This window comes from Aquarana catesbeiana, linkage group LG08, assembly GCF_042186555.1.
Source record: "Aquarana catesbeiana isolate 2022-GZ linkage group LG08, ASM4218655v1, whole genome shotgun sequence".
NCBI lineage: Eukaryota > Metazoa > Chordata > Amphibia > Anura > Ranidae > Aquarana > Aquarana catesbeiana.
Window position 1 is genome coordinate 67,993,291 of NC_133331.1, and position 21,185 is coordinate 68,014,475.

At 43.1% G+C, this 21,185-nt stretch overlaps 1 protein-coding gene across 5 annotated transcripts in view; it reads left to right on the plus strand.

Annotated features, from left to right (window-relative positions):
* Window positions 1-1,042: 1,042 nt before the first annotated feature.
* The window catches only part of LOC141105801 (uncharacterized), a 77,164-nt gene continuing 57,021 nt past the window's right edge, over window positions 1,043-21,185 (plus strand). For 2 of the 5 annotated variants that reach the window (XM_073595932.1, XM_073595936.1), the window contains exon 1: window positions 1,043-1,261. The gene's annotated coding sequence lies outside the window, so the exon portion shown is untranslated. Of the gene's footprint in view, window positions 1,262-1,832; window positions 1,975-17,859; window positions 18,153-21,185 lie in introns of those variants that run through there. The other 3 variants (XM_073595935.1, XM_073595934.1, XM_073595933.1) reach the window with 3 other exon arrangements.

The window sequence follows — 21,185 nt, forward strand, 5'->3', positions numbered from 1 at the left end:
AATGCAGGGAAATTAATGCACATTTCCATCCATTTTATGCACATTTTGACGCGCATGTTAGCGTGCGTTAAATTGCACTGCATTTTTCAGGATTTTCTGTGACATCGCATCCTGTGGGCCACAAAATAAATCACAATGCAAACTTTTTCATGTTATGCTGCGTTGACCTGCAAAACAGCGCAGTGTAGCGTGAACAGGACGCGTAAATAACAATTGTGTTTTAATTGTACTTGCATTACCAGCATTTTACAGCTGAGCGAAAATGAATGCATTGCAGCCAATTGACGGCAATGGGAGCGTCCCAATCGATGCGAAACTGTCTTTGTGGCGCTGCACCAATTTCCAAAAGTAGTTCCTGCACTACTTTTGGCGACTTCGGGGGCGACTTCAATAGACATCGGTGCATGAACCTGCACAGATGTCTTTCAAGTTGCCCCCGAAGTTGAACTGAAATGCGGTATTGAAATTGTGCGCATTCAGATGAAATCGCACGATTTGAAAGCCGCGTTCAATGTGAGCAAGGGCTTTAATGCAAAACTGTACTTTTGTTTTCAAGTTTTTTGGTTCAATAGACTTCAATGGAGAAGCTGCAGAAAAGCATGTAGTTTGTTTTTACTGAGATTTTGCCACGATTTGCATTTTTCAATCCGCCCAAAAGAAAAAAAAAAAAAAAAAAAAAAACATAAAAACACAAATTGAGGCAAAATCGCAGCCAACTCTTGGTAAAAAAAAAAAATCAGAAAGCACAGCAACAAGCACTGCAGAAACGCTCAAAAGCAACATGCATAGATGTAAATCGAGCCTAAAGGGATATGTTTTTCATGCCCCTTTATTTTACTTTTTAAACACCAAAGTGCATGAAAAACTGATCAGTGTGATCAGGGGCTAAATTGTGAGAATTATTCAATTTACCTGGCTCAGTTGGAAAGTGCAGTCTCATGCGTTGTGCAGGGACAGGCCTAGCATGTTCCTGGCAATCCCCCCCCTGCCTGTCCCAGCCTGCCTTGTGAGTGACGTGTGAGCCGAGTAGGTGTGTCCTCACCTGCCTCCCCTCCTCCACCTGTCTCTCCCATTCTGCTCGTGTCTTCCTGAATGTACTCTGCCCCTCTCCTCTCTCACCTGGCCTGATCCACTTACAGGAAATTCCTGCCTCCCTTCTGGGGATCGCACTGCGACTGTCAAATCCCATCGCTGAGTTTTGTCCCCCCCACCGAGAAGGATGAGACCGGCGGACCCCCCTCTAAATCTCTGCAGCTAACAGGTAAAAAAAAAATCAAAAAGCTACCATGTGGCCGAATCTTACCAGAGACTCTTCAATCCAAATCTGAGACCCCTCAATCCAAACCCAAGACCCCTCAATCCAAACCTGAGACCCCTCAATCCAAACTTGAGACCCCTCACTCCAAACTTGAGACCCCTCACTCCAAAGCTGAGAACCCCTCACTCCAAAGCTGAGAACCCCTCACTCCAAAGCTGAGACCCCCTCACTCCAAAGCTGAGACCCCCTCACTCCAAAGCTGAGACCCCCTCACTCCAAAGCTGAGATCCCCTCACTCCAAAGCTGAGATCCCCTCACTCCAAAGCTGAGAACCCCTCACTCCAAAGCTTAGACCCCTCACTCCAAAGCTGAGACCCCCCAACCGGCAGCCTTCCCACACCCAACAATTTCCAAAAATCTAAGTTTGGTCAGTGACATTTTTATATTTTTTATTTGCATACTTTAAAGAGCGGGGGGGGGAGAGCTACGCCTTCCTGAGTCCAAACACACACAACTCATGAGACATAAAGTTGATCGATAACTTTGCTATAATGTGTAACGACGTGTCGCGGTCTGCAGGTCGGGAATCTGCTGGGGTAGGCGTAAGGGGTGCTGGTTAATTGTCGCCGCGTTAAAATGTGGGGGAGAAAAATCTGTTTTGTGCACCCTGTTTGGAATTAGGATTCGGAGTGACCGATGGTTAAACACACAACCAGGTTTGTAGAGTAAAGAGTTAACCTGCGCAAGAGGGTGCAGGGACATGACTTTGATCTTGGTAGAGTTCAGGTGGGCCACAAAAAGTACCTTTTCATCATACAGCGAATCCTGCATGTCCATCCATTTTGATGTGCTAAATTTTATATTTCGTGCTTTTTTTTTTGTTACATTTGGATTTCTTACATTTTATTTATATTATATATTATATTTAGTTTAATTTTTGTTATATTTAATCTGTGTTTCTTAGATTTTTTTTTATATGTTTTTAGTTATATTTAATATTTTTTGTTATATTTACACTGTGTTTTATGTTTTTGTTTTGTTTCACTTTATTTTTTTTATATATTTATAGGTTGATCTTTGTTATATTTTTGGTTATTTACAGTATGTTTTTGTTATTTTCTGTTTTATATTTATAGTTCCATTTTTGGTATATTAAATTTGTTTTGTTTTTTAAATGTATAGGTTGATCTTTGTTAAATTTTTTTGGTTTCTTTTGTTATTTACAGTGTTTTTTTTTTTGTAGTGTGTGTGTGTGTGTGTGTGTGTGTGTGTATATATATATATATAGTCAAATTTATGTTAGATTTTAATTTTTTTTAATATATTTATAGGTTGATCTTTGCTATATTTAATATTTTTTTGTTATATTTACAGTATGGTTTGTTTTTTGTTGTTGCACCTTTTCTGTTTTTATACTTAATTGTTACCATTGTTTTGTGTCTAGCTGGCAGTGGTTCTGCTGAACATTCATCTTGCCAAGTTGGCATGATTCAGGCCCTTGTCTGAAACTTCTAAGGGTGTGGGAGATGGTAGAACGTTACCTGTGAATTGGATGATTAACTTTGTGCTGCAATTCGTTTCCTCTGAATTCTCTCGATCGGCCAGTTCAGAGGGTTATGCTTCAGAATAGGAGACGTCCATCGTGGCTGGCTTTGATCTTGGTGGAGATCAGGTGGACCCAGTATTGAGGTTCCTTTTTGTCATTATGGGAATCCTGTTTGGCCAGGTGTTGCTGTGCTATTTTTACTTTGTTGTTTCTCTTAATGTTTTTAAGGTTATTGTTACAAAGTTATTTTTTTTTATTATTACAAAATATTTGTGTCTAGGAGTTGGTGGGAGTTTTGCTGCTTGGTAATCTTGGCAAGCTGGCATGTTGAAAGCCTTTGTCTATAGCTCTTCAGGCCAGTTCACAGCAGAACGCGGTGTGGAAAACCAGCGTTCCATCTGAGTTTCCTGCACCACGTTCAAAATGCACTGCAGTTGCGATCTGCAGCGGGTGTCAATATTAAGTTGATATCGCAAATGCCCAGTGGTTGTTGTCGGTGGGGGAGGAAGTGTGCCCCACCGTTGTCGTCGGTGGGGGAGGAAGAGTGCCCCACCGTTGTCGTCGGTGGGGGAGGAAGAGTGCCCCACCGTTGTCGTCGGTGGGGGAGGAAGAGTGCCCCACCGTTGTCGTCGGTGGGGGAGGAAGAGTGCCCCACCGTTGTCGTCGGTGGGGGAGGAAGAGTGCCCCACCGTTGTCGTCGGTGGGGGAGGAAGAGTGCCCCACCGTTGTCGTCGGTGGGGGAGGAAGAGTGCCCCACCGTTGTCGTCGGTGGGGGAGGAAGAGTGCCCCACCGTTGTCGTCGGTGGGGTGGGGGGGGTCGGGAAGAGTACCCCACCGTTGTCGTCGGTGGGGGGGGGGGAGGAAGAGTGCCCCACCGTTGTCGTCGGTGGGGGGGGGGAGGAAGACTGCCCCACCGTTGTCGTCGGTGGGGGAGGAAGAGTGCCCCACCGTTGTCGTCGGTGGGGGAGGAAGAGTGCCCCACCGTTGTCGTCGGTGGGGGGGGGAGGAAGAGTGCCCCACCGTTGTCGTCGGTGGGGGGGGGGGAGGAAGAGTGCCCCACCGTTGTCTTTCAATGGTGACACTAGTGCTGGTGACAACCAGGGGTTCCCTTACTTTGGAAGGATTTCCTTTCACTCCCACTTTGGAGGGATTTCGTCTCACTTTTCCTTCCACTTGGGAGGGATTTCGTCTCACTTTTCCTTCCACTTGGGAGGGATTTCCTCTCACTTTTCCTTCCACTTGGGAGGGATTTCCTCTCACTTTTCCTTCCACTTGGGAGGTATTTCCTCTCACTTTTCCTTCCACTTGGGAGGTATTTCCTCTCACTTTTCCTTCCACTTGGGAGGGATTTTTTCTCATTTTTCCTTCCACTTGGGAGGGATTTCCTCTCACTTTTCCTTCCATTTGGGAGGGATTTCCTTCCACTTGGGAGGGATTTTCTCTCACTTTTCCTCTCGCTTTGGAGGGATTTCCTCTCGCTTTTCCTCTCGCTTTGGAGGGATTTCCTCTCGCTTTTCCTCTCGCTTTGGAGGGATTTCCTCTCGCTTTTCCTCTCGCTTTGGAGGGATTTCCTCTCGCTTTTCCTCTCGCTTTGGAGGGATTTCCTCTCCCTTTTCCTCTCGCTTTGGAGGGATTTCCTCTCACTTTTCCTCTCGCTTTGGAGGGATTTTCTCTCACTTTTCCTCTCGCTTTGGAGGGATTTTCTCTCACTTTTCCTCTCGCTTTGGAGGGATTTCCTCTCACTTTTCCTCTCGCTTTGGAGGGATTTCCTCTCGCTTTTCCTCTCGCTTTGGAGGGATTTCCTCTCGCTTTTCCTCTCGCTTTGGAGGGATTTCCTCTCGCTTTTCCTCTCGCTTTGGAGGGATTTCCTCTCGCTTTTCCTCTCGCTTTGGAGGGATTTCCTCTCGCTTTTCCTCTCGCTTTGGAGGGATTTCCTCTCGCTTTTCCTCTCGCTTTGGAGGGATTTCCTCTCGCTTTTCCTCTCGCTTTGGAGGGATTTCCTCTCGCTTTTCCTCTCGCTTTGGAGGGATTTCCTCTCGCTTTTCCTCTCGCTTTGGAGGGATTTCCTCTCCCTTTTCCTCTCACTTTGGAGGGATTTCCTCTCACTTTTCCTCTCACTTTGGAGGGATTTCCTCTCACTTTTCCTCTCACTTTGGAGGGATTTCCTCTCACTTTGGATGGATTTCCTCTCACTTTTCCTCTCACTTTGGAGGGATTTCCTCTCACTTTCTGTTTTGGCCATGGGACAGGAAGTGCGGGGAACTCTCTCCAATAGGACACAGATGGCAAAAAAAAAAAAAAAAAAAAACACTCTGACAGGGGCAATAACCCTTCCTTGCTCTATCGCTAATGAAAAAAGGTTTACCTTTAGCCTTTAGATCTACTTTAACGCCTTGTTGCTCAGCCATGGCATCCCTCTTGACTAGGCTAGAGGGGGTGGAAAAGTCTGGTCACCATCTGGAGATGGCCCTGCTGGCTCCTGATCATTACTAGAGACCGGAAGTTGTCTTTGATAGCTCGGTCACTGTGCTGGGAGTGCGCCACCCGCGGACACGTGCGTAAAGCCCACCCTTTTACATATGCGTTATGTGGGCCCAGAGAGGTGGGATTGTTGGCTGTGATAAGACAATTATTCTTGATGTGTGTTGTAATTCTTTTCCTCTAGTAGCCCTGGTTTACACTGATGTGATGCATTTATGTTCATCGCATTGCAATCGCATGGTGTCCATGCGCTCTGCTGTGGGTGTCAATGTTAGATTAATGACACTCGGAAACAGATCGCAAAAAGCAGTGCGATTGGCAGAATCACATCACATGGATGTGAACATCCACGCAATGAGATTCAGGTGCGGGGGGAAAAAAAAGGGGGGGGGGGGGTCCTGCACAATTTTGGTGTGTATGCGATTTGAGCTATACAAAATGTATGACTCAAATTGCACCGTACAGACATCGAATGTGATGTGCACATTACTTGCGGTGCTCGGCACGCACTAGTGTGAACCCAGACTCAGCTGGATGTCGGCCAGGTTTAGTGTTCATCTCAGGTGTTTATGAACTGGATGATTTCACACAGCTGGAGGATAGGATCAGGTCTGGCCCTGTGCACACTTGGGTGACCCTACTGCGTTGCGTTTCTAGGGGGTTAACGTGCACTTTTTTTTAAGAGCAGCACCCTTCATTTGAATTGGCCTCCCTCCGCTCCCAAAACGTGGTAAAGAAGCTCATGTGCCAAATTTTGTACATAAGCCAAGAACGTTTTGCTTCATTCTTTTTTGTGGGTTTGCACGCAGGAAACGTGGCAAAACATGCAGCTGCTACCCATGTTTGGGGTGCCATTAAAGTGATTGTAAACGATCATCTTGTAAAACAACCCATTAAGTTTAAAATAGAAAGGTAAAGCCAAAACATTTTATGTATAGTTATAAAATTACATTATAAATACCCTTTGATCACAGTCCCTCTCAGCTGCATAAGAGATAACAATTGGGGGTAGGAGAAACAGCAGCACACTGAGCTTCCTAGTGAATGGCTGTGGGGGGGGGGGGGGTGTCAGGACTAGTCTGACCATTGGAAGTGAGCACACTGAGTTCCCAGCATAGCTAGAGAACTGACCACAGAGTACTCTCACGCTTAGTGTGGTCAGTTTTTATAGGAAAGCAGAGGGACTGGCAGGAACACCAGGGATTTATATAAGGTAAGCAATAAAAAGAGAACAGGAGACTTTCTCATACAAGTACATGGTACAGCATGCACATATCAGCAATGTGAAGTGTTAGGGTAACAAACGCTTTAAGAAATAATGGCTCAGCAAGTGAGTTGCATGTTTTTCCTGCATTTGCAGAATCGCTCGTTTCTACTATGCCCAAGTGTGAACAGGGCCTGAGCGCGGTTCAGACGGGAAAAAAAAAAATGTGGGCGCTCATTCACGACATAATGCGTGTTCCCACAACACATGGGGGGTGATTTACTAAAACTGATGCACACAGAAGCTGCAGTTAGGAGCTGATTGGCTACCCTACACAGCTGCACCAGATCCTTTGCGCTCCAGCATTAGTAAATCGCACCCTAGGTAATGCAATGTAGGTTTGTAAACAGTTGTGAACCTCAGACATGAAATATGAACAAAGCATATCCCTCTATAGTGTGTACTTGTCTCAGTCCAGAGCACTAAATGTCATTTCTGTCTGCTGCCTCTTCCTCTGCTATCTGCATGAGTCACTTCTGACAAGTTTTCCTGACACCAAGAGAAGAACATGACAGGGGAGGGGATCTTCAGCACACAACCTGTGATTGGGTATCCAGAGGAAAACAATAGGGTGGCGAATTGATAGCCTCAGCTCTGTTCCTGTGTGCTGTGTGAAGGGGGTGTGTCCCTTCCCTCCAATCAGAGCTCTCTTTACTGAGCTCTGCAGAGTGTAAATTCAGCTCTCTGCTCCTGGTTTTCTGATAGCTCAGAGAAGACTGCTGATAATCAGGTACAACTTATGTAGGAGGATTGGATTAGTCTCTATGTATTACATGAGGCCAGTCACTTCACTGGGTATATAGAAGAGTTTACAAGCACTTTAATAGCACCACAAACACATTTACAGCTCCATATGCTCTGTGTGTTGCTAAAAAAAAGTTGTGCTGGACCTATTTTTTTTTTTTTTTTTGTACATGGAGGGCTCAATGATTTTAAAGAATCCCAGCAAAAATACCTAGGACAGCGCACTGCGTTATGGTGGTAAAGGGCTCCTTTCCTGGGTGAACACATACATGTCGCAGTACGGGGGGCCGGGACACAGACCTGGAGAGAGCGTTCTGTAAATGAGTGTCAGGATTCCTTATCGCTTCCCTTGTTGCGGGTCATCAGCTCAGAGTACATTACAAACAAAGCAAAGACTGACAGCCGGGCAACAAACATTCTCATAGTCAACAGAACAGACATAGAGAGGAAAGCTTGCTTGGGAGACTCGTGTTCTGTGATAAGTGCCTAAATCTGGGCATACGCTATCACTTTAGGACCAGGCCTTCTACTGGCACTTGTTGCTCACAAGTTAAAATCTGTATTTTTTGCCAGAAAGCTACTTAGAACCCCCAAACATTATATATATAATTTTCTTTTTTTTTCTTTTAGCAGAGACCCTAGAGAATGAAATTGTGGTTATTGCAGGTTTTTTTGTTTTGTTTTTTTTGATCTCACACGGCATTTGGGCAGCAGCTTTTCAAATGCAATTTTTGGGGAAAAATACACTTTATACTTTATACTATTTATACTATACACTTTTTAATGCAAAATATAAAAGTTCCAGTATTTATACCAGAGTTTGTAGGCATAAACTAATCAATATTCACATTTGGGCCCCTTTTCACATGGGCTGTCTGATCGGGTTCACCTGTCAGTTTTTTTGGCGGACCTGATCAAACCCTGCATTGTCCTCCATGGAGCGGTGGATGTCATCGGTGACATTTCCACTGACATCCACCGCTATACGATCCTGTTCTCCAAATCCAGATGGATGGTGACCCTATTTTCCATTCGTCTGGCGGATCGGATGAAAGCGCATAGGCGGTCTGTTTTCATCTGATTTTCTCATAGCGGAGAACAGGACTCTGTCCTTCTCTGGACCCGTCATCTGTTGGCTCAGCGGGGATTAGCGGAGTCCGTCAAACAAATCTGCCCCGCATGAAAGGGGCCTTTATGAGGAATTTTTTCTTTTTTTTTTTTTTAAACGAGTAGCAGAATACATTTTGGCCAAAATTTATGAAGAAATTTAGAATTTTTCAATTTTTTTTATTGGATATGTTTTATTGCAGAAAGTAAAAAATATTGTTTTATTTTTCTTTTTAATATTTTGGTCTTCTTTTTTCTGCAGACATAGTAGAGGAGAGAGACTGCAGACATAGTAGAGGAGAGAGACTGCAGACATACTAGAGGAGATGGTCAGAGACTGGAGACATACTAGAGGAGATGGTCAGAGACTGCAGACATACTAGAGGAGATGGTCAGAGACTGCAGACATACTAGAGGAGATGGTCAGAGACTGCAGACATACTAGAGGAGATGGTCAGAGACTGCAGACATACTAGAGGAGATGGTCAGAGACTGCAGACATACTAGAGGAGATGGTCAGAGACTGCAGACATACTAGAGGAGATGGTCAGAGACTGCAGACATACTAGAGGAGATGGTCAGAGACTGCAGACATACTAGAGGAGATGGTCAGAGACTGCAGACATACTAGAGGAGATGGTCAGAGACTGCAGACATACTAGAGGAGATGGTCAGAGACTGCAGACATACTAGAGGAGATGGTCAGAGACTGCAGACATACTAGAGGAGATGGTCAGAGACTGCAGACATACTAGAGGAGATGGTCAGAGACTGCAGACATACTAGAGGAGATGGTCAGAGACTGCAGACATACTAGAGGAGATGGTCAGAGACTGCAGACATACTAGAGGAGATGGTCAGAGACTGCAGACATACTAGAGGAGATGGTCAGAGACTGCAGACATACTAGAGGAGATGGTCAGAGACTGCAGACATACTAGAGGAGATGGTCAGAGACTGCAGACATACTAGAGGAGATGGTCAGAGACTGCAGACATACTAGAGGAGATGGTCAGAGACTGCAGACATACTAGAGGAGATGATCAGAGACTGCAGACATACTAGAGGAGATGGTCAGAGACTGCAGACATACTAGAGGAGATGGTCAGAGACTGGCTTGAGTTAGCACCAAAACTCAGAGTGCTGTTTACAGGGATCTTGAAGGTCGCACAATAAGACCCCTTTCACACTGGGGCGTTTTTCAGGCACTTTAGTGTTAAAAAAATGCGCCTGTAAAGCGCCTGAAAGAAGCCTCATCTGCAATCCCAATGTGAAAGCCTGAGCCCTATCACACTGCCAGCGCCCGAAAAACACTGGTAAAGTGCCATTTAAGACCCCTTTCACACTGGGGCGTTTTTCAGGCGTTTTTCGGGCGCTGGCAGTGTGAAAGGGCTCGGGCCCTCGGCGCACCCAGCCCGGTGGCAAAACCACGAAAGTGCTGCAAAGAAGCTGCTTGCAGGATTTTTTTTTTGATGCCCTGCCAGCACAGCGCCCCAGTGTGAAAGTACTCGGGCTTTCACATTGGGATTGCAGATGAGGCTTCTTTCAGGCGATTTACAGGCGCTTTTTTTAACGCTAAAGCGCCTGAAAAACGCCTCAGTGTGAAAGGGGTCTAGTGCCAAAAGGACAGAGATCGCCTCAGGGACAGAGATTGGGCATCAGGGCTGTGAGAGCAAGTTCCCTTCCCTGGTTTTGTACTTTGATTGATGGGTCATTTGAGGTGCCTTCCCTTTTAAATAAATGTTCTCATTATCAATTTGGTTCCCGTCCAGCTTATCACAGTTATGATTGTTTGTATTGTTACCAGCAACCAAATCTGATGAAGGTAAACACACCATTTTTATAACTTCTGCTTCCAGGGAGCACATGGCTTTCATTATTATATTTGTTCTAAAGTGGAACTTCACTCTCTTCATCAACAATGACTATCTTTAATCCTTATGCTCCTAGCATCAGTATATAGATAGAAAGGTGTATTATATTTACTTGTCTAAGGCTCGATTCACACCTATGCATGTTGCTTTTGAGCGTTTTTGGAGGTTTTTTTTTCATGCTTGCCACGTTTTTGAGCAGCGTTTTTGCCGCGTTTTTGCCGCGATTTGCGTTTTGCGTTTTTTTTTTTTTTTTTTTTAAAAATTAAAAAAAAAAAAAAAAAAAAAAACCGGCAAAAACGCATCAAAAACGCTGCAAAAACGCTGCACTTGCGTTTTTGATGTTTGTCCATTGAAATCCATTACATGCAAAACGCTGCTTTTTGCATGAAAAAAAGTCCCCGACCCTTTCCAAAAATGCAGAGAAACAAAAAAGCATTGATGTGAACATGTTCCATAGGAACCCATGTTAAAAAATTCCCGTGCACTTCTGCAAAATGCAAAATGCATCAAAAAAACGCGCTAGTGTGAATGGAGCCTTAAGCTTCTTTTTTTTTTTTATTTATTTTTTTTTTTTTACATTTCTTCAGTTACTTCCTGGTTTCAGGCCTAGGCAAATGATGTCATACATCCCAGGATTCTTCAGGAGGGGCTTTCTCAGCTAAGCACACCCTCCTGCCTGTATGCCTGGGTTAGGGGCATATGGATTTCAGGAAGTAAATGCTACATGCATCATCTGCCCTTACTCAAGATGGCCGCAGCCAGAAATGCTAGGGGGGTGTTTTTCAAAGTGATTTCTCAGCAAAATAAAGGATTAATGGGGGAGTTTGCTTTGAATATTCAAAACGTATTAAATAGCATTTTTGGTTTGTAGTGCTCAGTGTAGTTCCAATGTGACTAAAGGGCAAAACTTTATTTTTTTTCCCCCATTTTGAATAAAGTAAGGGAGGGTTATAACCTCTGTCGATTATTTTTGCTGCCATTTGTGTCTCATTGGGGAGGTTTCTCTTCACTTCGTGTCTCCTAGTCAAAACAGGAAGTGAGAGGTAACTGTCCTGATTTCGAGGAACTGTCCCTTATTTGGAATAAAGTCTCTCTTTCCGCCTCATTTGTCTCTCATTTTGGTCTGATCTCTATAGTTGTATATAAAATGCACTTTTTATCTTTCAAAAAGTGTTTCCCAGTGCTAAATCTTTCATCCATTTTCTAAATTGCTGCATTTGTAAATTTCAAACGTCAGTATAAAGCAATAGTGGTGGTAAAAAGAAGCACTTGTGGGTTTAACTAATCTTTTTTTTTTTTGTATAATTCTCCATTAATCACTTCAGCCCGGAAGGTTTTACCCCCCTTCATGACCAGGCCATTTTTTGCGATACGGCACTGCGTTGCTTTAACTGACAATTGCATGGTTGTGCGGCACTGTACCCAAACAAAATGTATGTCCTTTTTTTTCCCCACAAAAAGAGCTTTCTTTTGGTGGTATTTGATCACCTTTGCGTTTTTTTTTTTTTTTTGTTTTTTTTTTTTTTGTGCTATAAACAAAAAAAGACCAACAACTTTGGAAAAAAAAAACAATATTTTTTACTTTTTGCTATAAAACATATCCAATAAAGAAATGTAAAGAATCTAATTTCTTCATCAATTTACAGTTGTGTTTATAAGTTTAAATACCCTGGCAGAATTTATGATTTCTTGGCCATTTTTCAGAGAATATGAATAACACAATAACTTTTCTTTTACTCATGGTTAGTGTTTGGCTGAAGCCATTTATTATCAATCAATTGTGTTTACTCTTTTTAAAACATAATCACAACAGAAACTACCCAAATGACCCTGATCAAAAGTTTACATACCCTGGTGATTTTGGCCTGATCACATGCTCACACGTTGACACAAAGGGGTTTGAATGGCTATTAAAGGTAACCATCCTCACCTGTGATCTGTTTGCTTGTAATTAGTGTGTGTGTATAAAAGATCAATGAGTTTCTGGACTCCTGACAGACCCTTGCAAATTTCATCCAGTGCTGCACTGATGTTTCTGGATTCTGAGTCATGGGGAAAGCAAAAGAATTGTCAAGGGATCTGCCGGAAAAGGTAGCTGAACTGTATAAAACAGAAAAGGGATATAAAAATATATCCAAGGAATTGAGAAGGCCAATCAGCAGTGTTCAAACTCTAATCAAGAAGTGGAAATGAGGGCTTCTGTTGAAACCAAACCACAGTCAGGTAGACCAACTAAAATTTCAGCCACAACTGCCAGGAAAATTGTTCGGGATGCAAAGAAAAACCCACAAATAACTTCAGGTGAAATACAGGACTCTGAAAACATGTGGTGTGGCTGTTTCTAGACGCACAATAAGGAGGCACTTGAAGAAAGATGGGCTGCATGGTCGAGTCGCCAGAAGAAAGCCATTACTACACAAATGCCACAAAGTATCCCGCTTACAATATGCCAAACAGCACAGAGACAAGCCTCAAACCTTGTGGCACAAAGTCATTTGGAGTGATGAGACCAAAATTGAGCTTTATGGCCACAACCATAAACGCTACATTTGGAGAGGAATCCACAAAGCCTATGATGAAAGGAACACCATTCCTACTGTGAAACACAGAGGTGGATCGCTGATGTTTTGGGGATGTGTGAGCTACAAAGGCACAGGAAATTTGGTCAAAATTGTTGGCAAACTGAATGCAGTATATTATCAAAAAATATTGGAGGAACATTTGCATTCATCACCCAGGAAGCTGCACATGGGACGTACTTGGACATTCCAGCATGACAATGATCCAAAACACAAGGCCAAGTCGACCTGTCATTGGCTACAGCAGAATAAAGTGAAGGTTCTGGAGTGGCCATCTCAGTCTCCTGACCTCAATATCATTGAGCCACTCTGGGGAGATCTCAAACGTGCAGTTCATGCAAGACAGCCCAAGAATTTACAGGAACTGGAGGGTTTATGCCAAGAGTGATGGGCAGCTTTACCATCTGAGAAGATAAAGAGCCTCATCCACAAATACCACAAAAGACTTCAAGCTGTTATTGATGTTAAGGGCGGCAATACACGGTATTAAGAACTGGGGTATGTAAACTTTTGATCAGGGTCATTTGGGTAGTTTCTGTTGTGATTATGATTTAAAAAGAGTAAACACAGTTGATCGATAATAAATGGCTTCAGCCAGACATTAACCATGAGTGAAAGAAATGTTTTTGTGTTGTCATACATATTCTCTGAAAAATGGCCAAGAAATCATAAATACTATCAGGGTATGTAAACTTATGAGCACAACTGTAGGCCAATATGTATTTTGCGACATATTTTTGGTAAAAAAAAATCCCAACAAGCATATATTGATTGGTTTGCACAAAAGTTATCGTGTCTGCAAACTATGGGATATTGTTATGGCATTTTTATTTTTACTAGTAATGGCGGTGATCAGCGATTATTTATTTATTTTTGCGGTACAGCGACCTTGCGGCAGTCAAATTGGACACTAAGTGACACTTTTTGGGACCAGTGACAAAATGTGCAGGGAAGGGGTTAACATTAGGGGCGATGAAAGGGTTAAGTGTGCTCCTAGGGAGTGCTTTCTAACTGTGTGGGGGATGGCTTAACTGGAGGAAGGGAGAAATCTGTTTTCCTGATTAGCAGGTACCCAAGATCTCTCTCTTCCTCTCTGACAGAACGGCAGTCTGCCTTGTTTACCGCCGTTCTGCCTCTCCAGCAAACGATCGTCGGGTCCCGGTAGCCATCGCGTGCGCACCTGGGACCCCCATTAGGAATCAACGTACAGGTAAGTTGTTTTGCGCAGCCGGGCCGCCCTGCCACAGTAAATGTGCAGTGGGCAGTCCGGAAGCAATTAAGGGGGCGCGGCAGGGTGTGTGTCCTTTGCCTACATACTTTTGCTAATAGGTGTCCTTCATTTCCATCTCAAAAAGTTGGGAGGTATGGGAAATCCCTCCAAGTGAGCAGATTCCTCGCTGTAACCAGAACTAGTGTCCCTATTGGAAGAGTTCCCCTCTATGCCTGTACTGGTGACGACCCAAAATTTGAGATTTTCTTTCACTCTTGGTGATAATGGTAAACAGGACAAATAGAGAGGTTGAATCTCCCTAAAGGGGGACACAAACCCCAATAAAATCCTGAAAGGGGATCTAATCCCTTTCCATTCTATCAAAAGTAAAAAAGAAAAGGTTTTCCTTTTTGTTATACCTCAAAGTAGGGGGCTTACATAAGGAGGGGGATATGGGGGTCCAAATTCCACTCCCAGAGTGTCCTGGCTGGCAGCTGCTTTAGGGAATTGCAGTTGTATAGCCTGGGTGATATCCTGTGTCTCCTTGCGGCAATGTCATGTAGCACCTATATGCTGTGCACCGGTTTAATAAGTACCTGCATATAGCTGTGTATCCATGCCATAGGCACAGAAATATGCCTCTATTTTTGTCCTACATGGCCACAAACACCTGTGTGCATGAGGCCTTTGGGTGCAATGACTGTGACATATGTTACTGTGTAGACTCAAGTTTTACATCCCTCTCACTGTTAATACAGTTTTGCCACACCTATAATTCACCACCTTATTGTTCTCTGGACACCCAATGACAGGCTGTGTGCTGGAGCTCCCTCCCCCTGTCACCATTTTTCTCTTGGTGTCAAGAAAATCTTGTCAGAAAAGACTCATGCTGATAGCAGAGGAAGGAAGCAGCAGACAGAAATGATACAAAGGCTGCATTAACATTCTCACCTGGGTGCTTTGAAACGCGATTAAAATCCTCACAATGTTCATAGATCACCCAGAGGGGAATGTTGTTTTCTAAACAAAAGTGGAGTTACTCTTTAAACTGCTGGCAAAGCACTCTGGGCCTCATCCCCACAACCCTTTCCCAGTGGTTGTGGGGGTCTTATCAGAATCCTTAAGCCCCCTTCTAATACAGGGGCCCCCATATACCCCCCCCCCCCCAACATGAATACGTTTGGGGTACAGTGTACTTTCTCCTCAAAAAAAAAGTTGTAACCTAGCTCCCTAAGCTGTCATTGGCTATTTAAAGAAAGGAGTATGGAGGATAGTGGTGACATCATTGCCCAAATCTACATACGGTATGTGGCTATATTTAGACAATGATGTAAGGCTCCATTCCCTGTCCATCTGCTTATTGTATGTGACCGGGGATTCCCATGTAGGTGAATAAGCTGGGTGATGTCAGTGGTTTGGAAGGACTCAGAAGGAGCAAGCAGCCAATGCTTCCCTAACCCCTTCCTGCCTGCGCTATAGCCAAATGACGGCTACAGCGCGGTGCTTACTTTGCCAGAAGGGCGTCTATTGACGTCCTCCCGTTATCGCACTTCCCACGGCATGCGGGCAGCGCACTCTGTGATCACAGAGTCCTTTGGACTCAGCTGATTACAGATCGGGGTAAAGGGCCAATTACAGAAGCCCTTTACCACGTGATCAGCTGTGTCCAATGACAGCGGATCATGGATGTCAACACAAGCCGGTTATTGGCTTTTCTTTCCTCATGCTGACAGTGTGAGGAGAGGAGAGCCAATAACCGGTTTGTGTTAAAGGGACATCTGCACTGATAATCAGGGCACTAATTATATATGTCCTGACTATTAGCATAGCTCCAGACTGTGCCTGATTTCGAGGGACTGTCCCTGATTTGGAGAAATGTCCCTCTGTCCCTCATTCCTCCTCATTTGTCCCTCATTATAGTCTGATCTATATAGATGTATATAAAATGCATTTTTTATTTATCAAAAAGTGTTTTCCAGCGTAAACCTTTCACCTGATTTCTAAATTGCTGCATTTGTACATTCCAAAAGCCAAAATAAAGGAATAGTAGTGGTAAAAAAAGCACTTGTGGGCACTTGTCTTGTTTTTTTTTTTTTTTTTTTGTACAATTATCCTTTAAGGGGGCGTGGCAAGGGGTGTGTCCTATGCCTGCATACGTTTGCTGATAGGTGTCCCTCATTCCCATCTCAAAAAGTTGGGAGGTATGCTATTAGTGCAGTCCCAACAGTGCCGCCTCATTGGTGATTGGTGTTTGTAACAAACTGTGAAAAATGTGTTTTTTGTTTTTTCAACATTTTTTTTTTTTTTTTTTTTTTAGTTTGTTTAGCAAACGAACATCGCACATGCTCAGTGCAGCACAAGCAGTGTAATAGGTTTCAGGTCAGATTTCAATAGCAATGGCAGTTTCACAGGAAGTTGCCGCCCCTTCCCAGAAGGCATTGCAAACAAGAAATGATGCGATGGGCCGTGGCCAGGGAGGAGGAAGCGAAAAATGAATACAGCAGATATACAGTAGGTGCTGAGAGAAAAAAATAAAAAATATCCAATTTGTTTACAGTGCACAGTTTAGTGAGGGATGCTGAAGAGTTGTAAAAGTGGGTGGAACTCCACTTTAAGAGCCATTGACCGCTTGGATAGCGGTGACGTCATTGCTCAAATATGACCATCGGGATATATTACGACAATGATGTAACCCTTTCCATTCCGTGCCCATGAAAGTGACTGGGCCGGGTGACATCTGTGGTTGGTAAGGGCACATCGGGTGCAAGTAGCCGCTTCTTCCTTAGCAACCATTGACAGCCAGAAGCAGTCACATTTATCCACATTAAAAATATTGAACACTAAGCCTAGGTTCACATCTGTGCGTTTCTGTGGCTGCATTTCTGTGGACAGAGGAGAAAATTCATTTCATTAGGCTGCCCTGCCTGTGTTTCCCGCAGAAAAAGGTGCATGTACCTTTTTTCAAAACGCGGCCCACAGAGAAATCACATGGTCAATTTGACAGTTCCTGCACCTGCACACGGACTGCGATTTTTACATGCGCGGGGGTTTCATTCAGAATGAATGGCGTCCCTGCGTGCTTTCACTGATCATCGCATTTTCACTGCAGGTGATTACGAGTGCGGGACTCGCTGCGAATGTGTGAACCAAGCCTAAGGCCCCATTCACACATGTGAGTTCTGGGACTGCACGCAGAAATGCGCGAAAAGCACGCCTTATTTCTTAATGGCACCCCAACCAGCGGCTAACAGATGCCCAGGGATCACCGCACAAAAAAAGGTGCAAGAGCTACTGTGCCACGTTTTGTTGTGTGTAGGGCAGTCGATTCAAGTGAACAAGGTGCCCTGCGCTTTTGTGCGACAAGTGCGCAAAAAAAATAATAAAAATAACGCACAGGTGTAAAGGGGGCCTTAGCTCATCTCTAATAAAGAGGAGACATGCAAGTGAAAGTGAAATTGCAGCAGAGAAAGATTCGTTGCCAGACAGGGCTATGCTGTGTGGCAGAGCTGTGTAGATCTCAGGGATGGATGGACAGCAATACAAATCCTTTGGCAGATAAATATCTTCCTCCTGTATATTTCTTCATTGTTTGCCGTTCAGCTTTATTCATGTTGCTGTATTACATGCATTGAGCTCTTTGTAATGTAAGAAGCTGAGCTTTATGCTGTGCTGCCTCTAATGAATGCAGATGTCATTCAGCCGTCCTCTCCTATCCGGCTATAGAAAGAGTCCAAACATGTCAACATGCCGAGCACAGGAACAGGGCGTGTGGTCTCAGGACGGGAGGAGGATTGCTAATCATAGCCTAACAATGCACGCCGCTACTTGGGCGGACGGAATCCCGGCTGCTCAGGTGCTGAACGAGTTAACCACGAATTCTCGCTCCGAGACTTCCTGCGCTCCTTCAGATTATTCGCTCCGACAGATGTAACTTTGCACCGACTTTGTTTCTTCGCAGCCGAGTGTCGGAGCGAGAATCGCCGGGCCTGATATAGCGGTCGTCACTTTAAAATAATTTCCAGGGACACCCCGCCGCCGACGCAGTGCTCCATAGCCATGATGTCTTAACGCACTGCAGTCCTATACTGGGTATGCTGGCTACACTGAATTCTGCACTTTAAACATGAATTATTAAGCTTTTTTTTTTTTGTTTATTTCGTCTTCCTTGGTTCTTCCTTCCCTTTCTGTTTAGACATGTGCAGAACGAAAAAAAATTGTTTCAATTTGATTTGTTATTTACATAAATTTGTTTCATTAAATTCCTTTAATTCGTTTTCGGAATTCGTTTCATATATTCAATTTTGAATCAATTCGAATTTTTTGAATTTTATTCAAATTTTTCAAATTTTATTCAAATTTGAATCGAATTCTATTCAAAACCGAATTTATTCTATTCAAAATTCGAATTTTGGAAGATGGTTATGTTCTTTTTATTCCATTCTATTCTATTGTTTTTTTTCTATTCTTTTCTGTTCTTTTCTATTATATTCTACTCTTTTCTATTCAAATTTAAATTTATTCTATTTGAAGTTCGAATTTCAGAAGTTGGTTATATTCTTTCTATGTGTATACTATTCCATTCCTTTTCTATTCTATTTTGTTCTGTTTTACTCTATTTTTTTATTTTCTATTCTGTCCCTTTTTTTTATTTTTTATTTATTTTTTTTTTTATTCTATTTTTTTCTGGTCTTTTATTTTTTATTCTGTTCTGTTTTAGTCTTCTCCTTTCTATTCTTTTATTTTCTATTCTATTTTATTCTCTTTGGAAATTCAAATTCAATTAGAAAAGTATTTTGAATTCAATTAGAAAAGTATTTTGAATTCAATTAGAAAAGTATTCAAATTAGATTGGAAAAGTATTCAAATTAGATTGGAAAAGTATTCAAATTAGATTGGAAAAGTATTTGAATAAGATTAGAAAGGTATTCAAATTTATTTGAAAAGTATTTGAATTTTATCTGAAATTTTGATTTGTTATTTCAGATTTGTTAAAATTTGTTACTATTGTAATTCGGAAATTCGGAACATCCGAATTTCCTAAAACAAAAAAATTGTCTGAATTTCAATTTCGTAACGAAGCGAAGCACACCTGTTTACTTTCTCAGCTTCTCTATGCAATCCAGGCAGATCATGGCTGGTGGGAGGAGCCGGCGGGGTGCTGTACATAGCTCGGAAAACATCACAGCACCCTGTCTCCGTACTCCTCTGAAGAATCCTGATGCAGGTAATGGGAGGAGTTATGCAAATATCAAAATGCCTTGATGGGTGGGTATCGGTCTGCAGGAGTGGGCGTTTCCTAGGCGGGCAGCTTTTGCATGTAGGCCAGTTTAGGTAACGCCCACTTGTGAGGCTGAGCCTCCATGATTGCAAGAACTAAAATTCAATGAATGAAAGGGGTCAGTTGGGGAGGAAAGAGCTACATAATGCTGGATGTTCTCCAGGTGGGTTCTATCTGCACATTATGAAAAGCTCACAGTGTGCAGTAAAATCAGGGTAATGCATTTCAGTCCAGGAGAGGCGTTGGTATAGCTGTGCAAGACTAAAGGAAAGCTGGAAATTGTATCCATATCGGAAATGATTTTTGTGTTGGTTTTGGATAAAATAGGGAACAGTTAGAACCCCTGTCATGTTCTACCATTTCTTTTGTTTATCTTTCTATGTCTTGTTGGGGGAGATTTACCTTCACTTCCTGTCCTGGTGACAATATTGTCAATAAGGCAGTAATGTTAGGATTAAACTCCAATGGGAACACAGAATTGGAGGGTCTATCCATCCCCATCCTAAGAATATAAAGTATATTAAATGGCCATTGTGTCCCTGTTGGATTTCTTGCCCTGATAACATCAATGTGACAGGAAGACTAGAAAAAAACCTCCATTGGCGACACAGATGACAGTAAAAAAAAACAAAAAAACGAATGGTGGTTGTAGTCTTCCGCAGTCTACAAGTAAGTGTTTTATTGTCGATGTGTCCTCTTAGAGGGGTCTCCACTACTTCCTGTCCTAGTGACAGTGTTGTCTCTAGGACAGGATTAAGGAAACATCTGCAGAATGGAGTCACAGACTAAGAAAAAGGAAAAAAAAAAAAAAAAAAAAAGGATTTTAATTTTGGCTAGAAATGCACTTTAGTAAAGTTACAAAGTATTAGGTTAGGTTCACATCTTTGCATGTCGAAAATGCGTGCAAAATCATGTGCTTTCCCGACAGGCACAGAAACACACTGCTCTTTCATGATGCGCAGTGGTGCCATTCATTGTTTTTTTTTTTTTTTTTTGTTTTGTTTTTTTTTTTAAAAAAGTTCTTTTTATTTAAATTTTGTGCCATTAATTAATTGCATTAAATGTTAACCTCTTCACGCCGCGCCTCCCAGCTCTTTAAGAGGTTTAAGATTCCGGGAGGCAGGGCATGGCTTAAGATCATGTGATTGGCTGTCACGGTGGTCACGTGATCCTAAAACTCCCGATCGCATGCAGTGATTGGGAACTTTCGGTTAGACACTGTCTGGAGCACTCTCTCGGCACAGCGCAATTGATCGCAATCGATGCAAATATGTGGCCTGTCGACGACAAGGCCCAGGCGCAGAGAGGCCGCATGTTTGCGTGCAGTGGGTGCCAAGGGGTTAAGCACCATGTGGTTCGGTGCGGCACATTTTTGCAAAAGAGACTTCAATTCCTTGTTACTCTTGAAATGAATGGACTGCCGTACACAAGACACGTGGCTACGCGTGCCAATGCGCCTGCACTCGGTCACAGCATCTTAATGGTATAAACCGAGCCTTAAAGCAGAACTTCTCTCTCCCAATCAACATTTGTTGTTTTTAATTCTCATGCTGCTAGCATTAGTAAATAGGAAAGTATATCATATTTACTTGCTTTAAACTAATTTTTACATCATTACTTCATTTACTCCCTGGTTTCTGGCCTAGGCAAATGTCATACACCCCAGGAGTCTTCAGGAGGGGTTTTCTTCGCTAAGCGCATCCCCCTTTCCTGCATGCCCAAGCTAAGGGCATGTAGGTAGTAAATGCTACATAAATCATATGCCCTTACTCAAGATGGCCACAGCTAGAAATGCTAGGGGGGGGGGGGGGTAGTTTTTTTCAAAGTGATTTCTCAACAAAAAT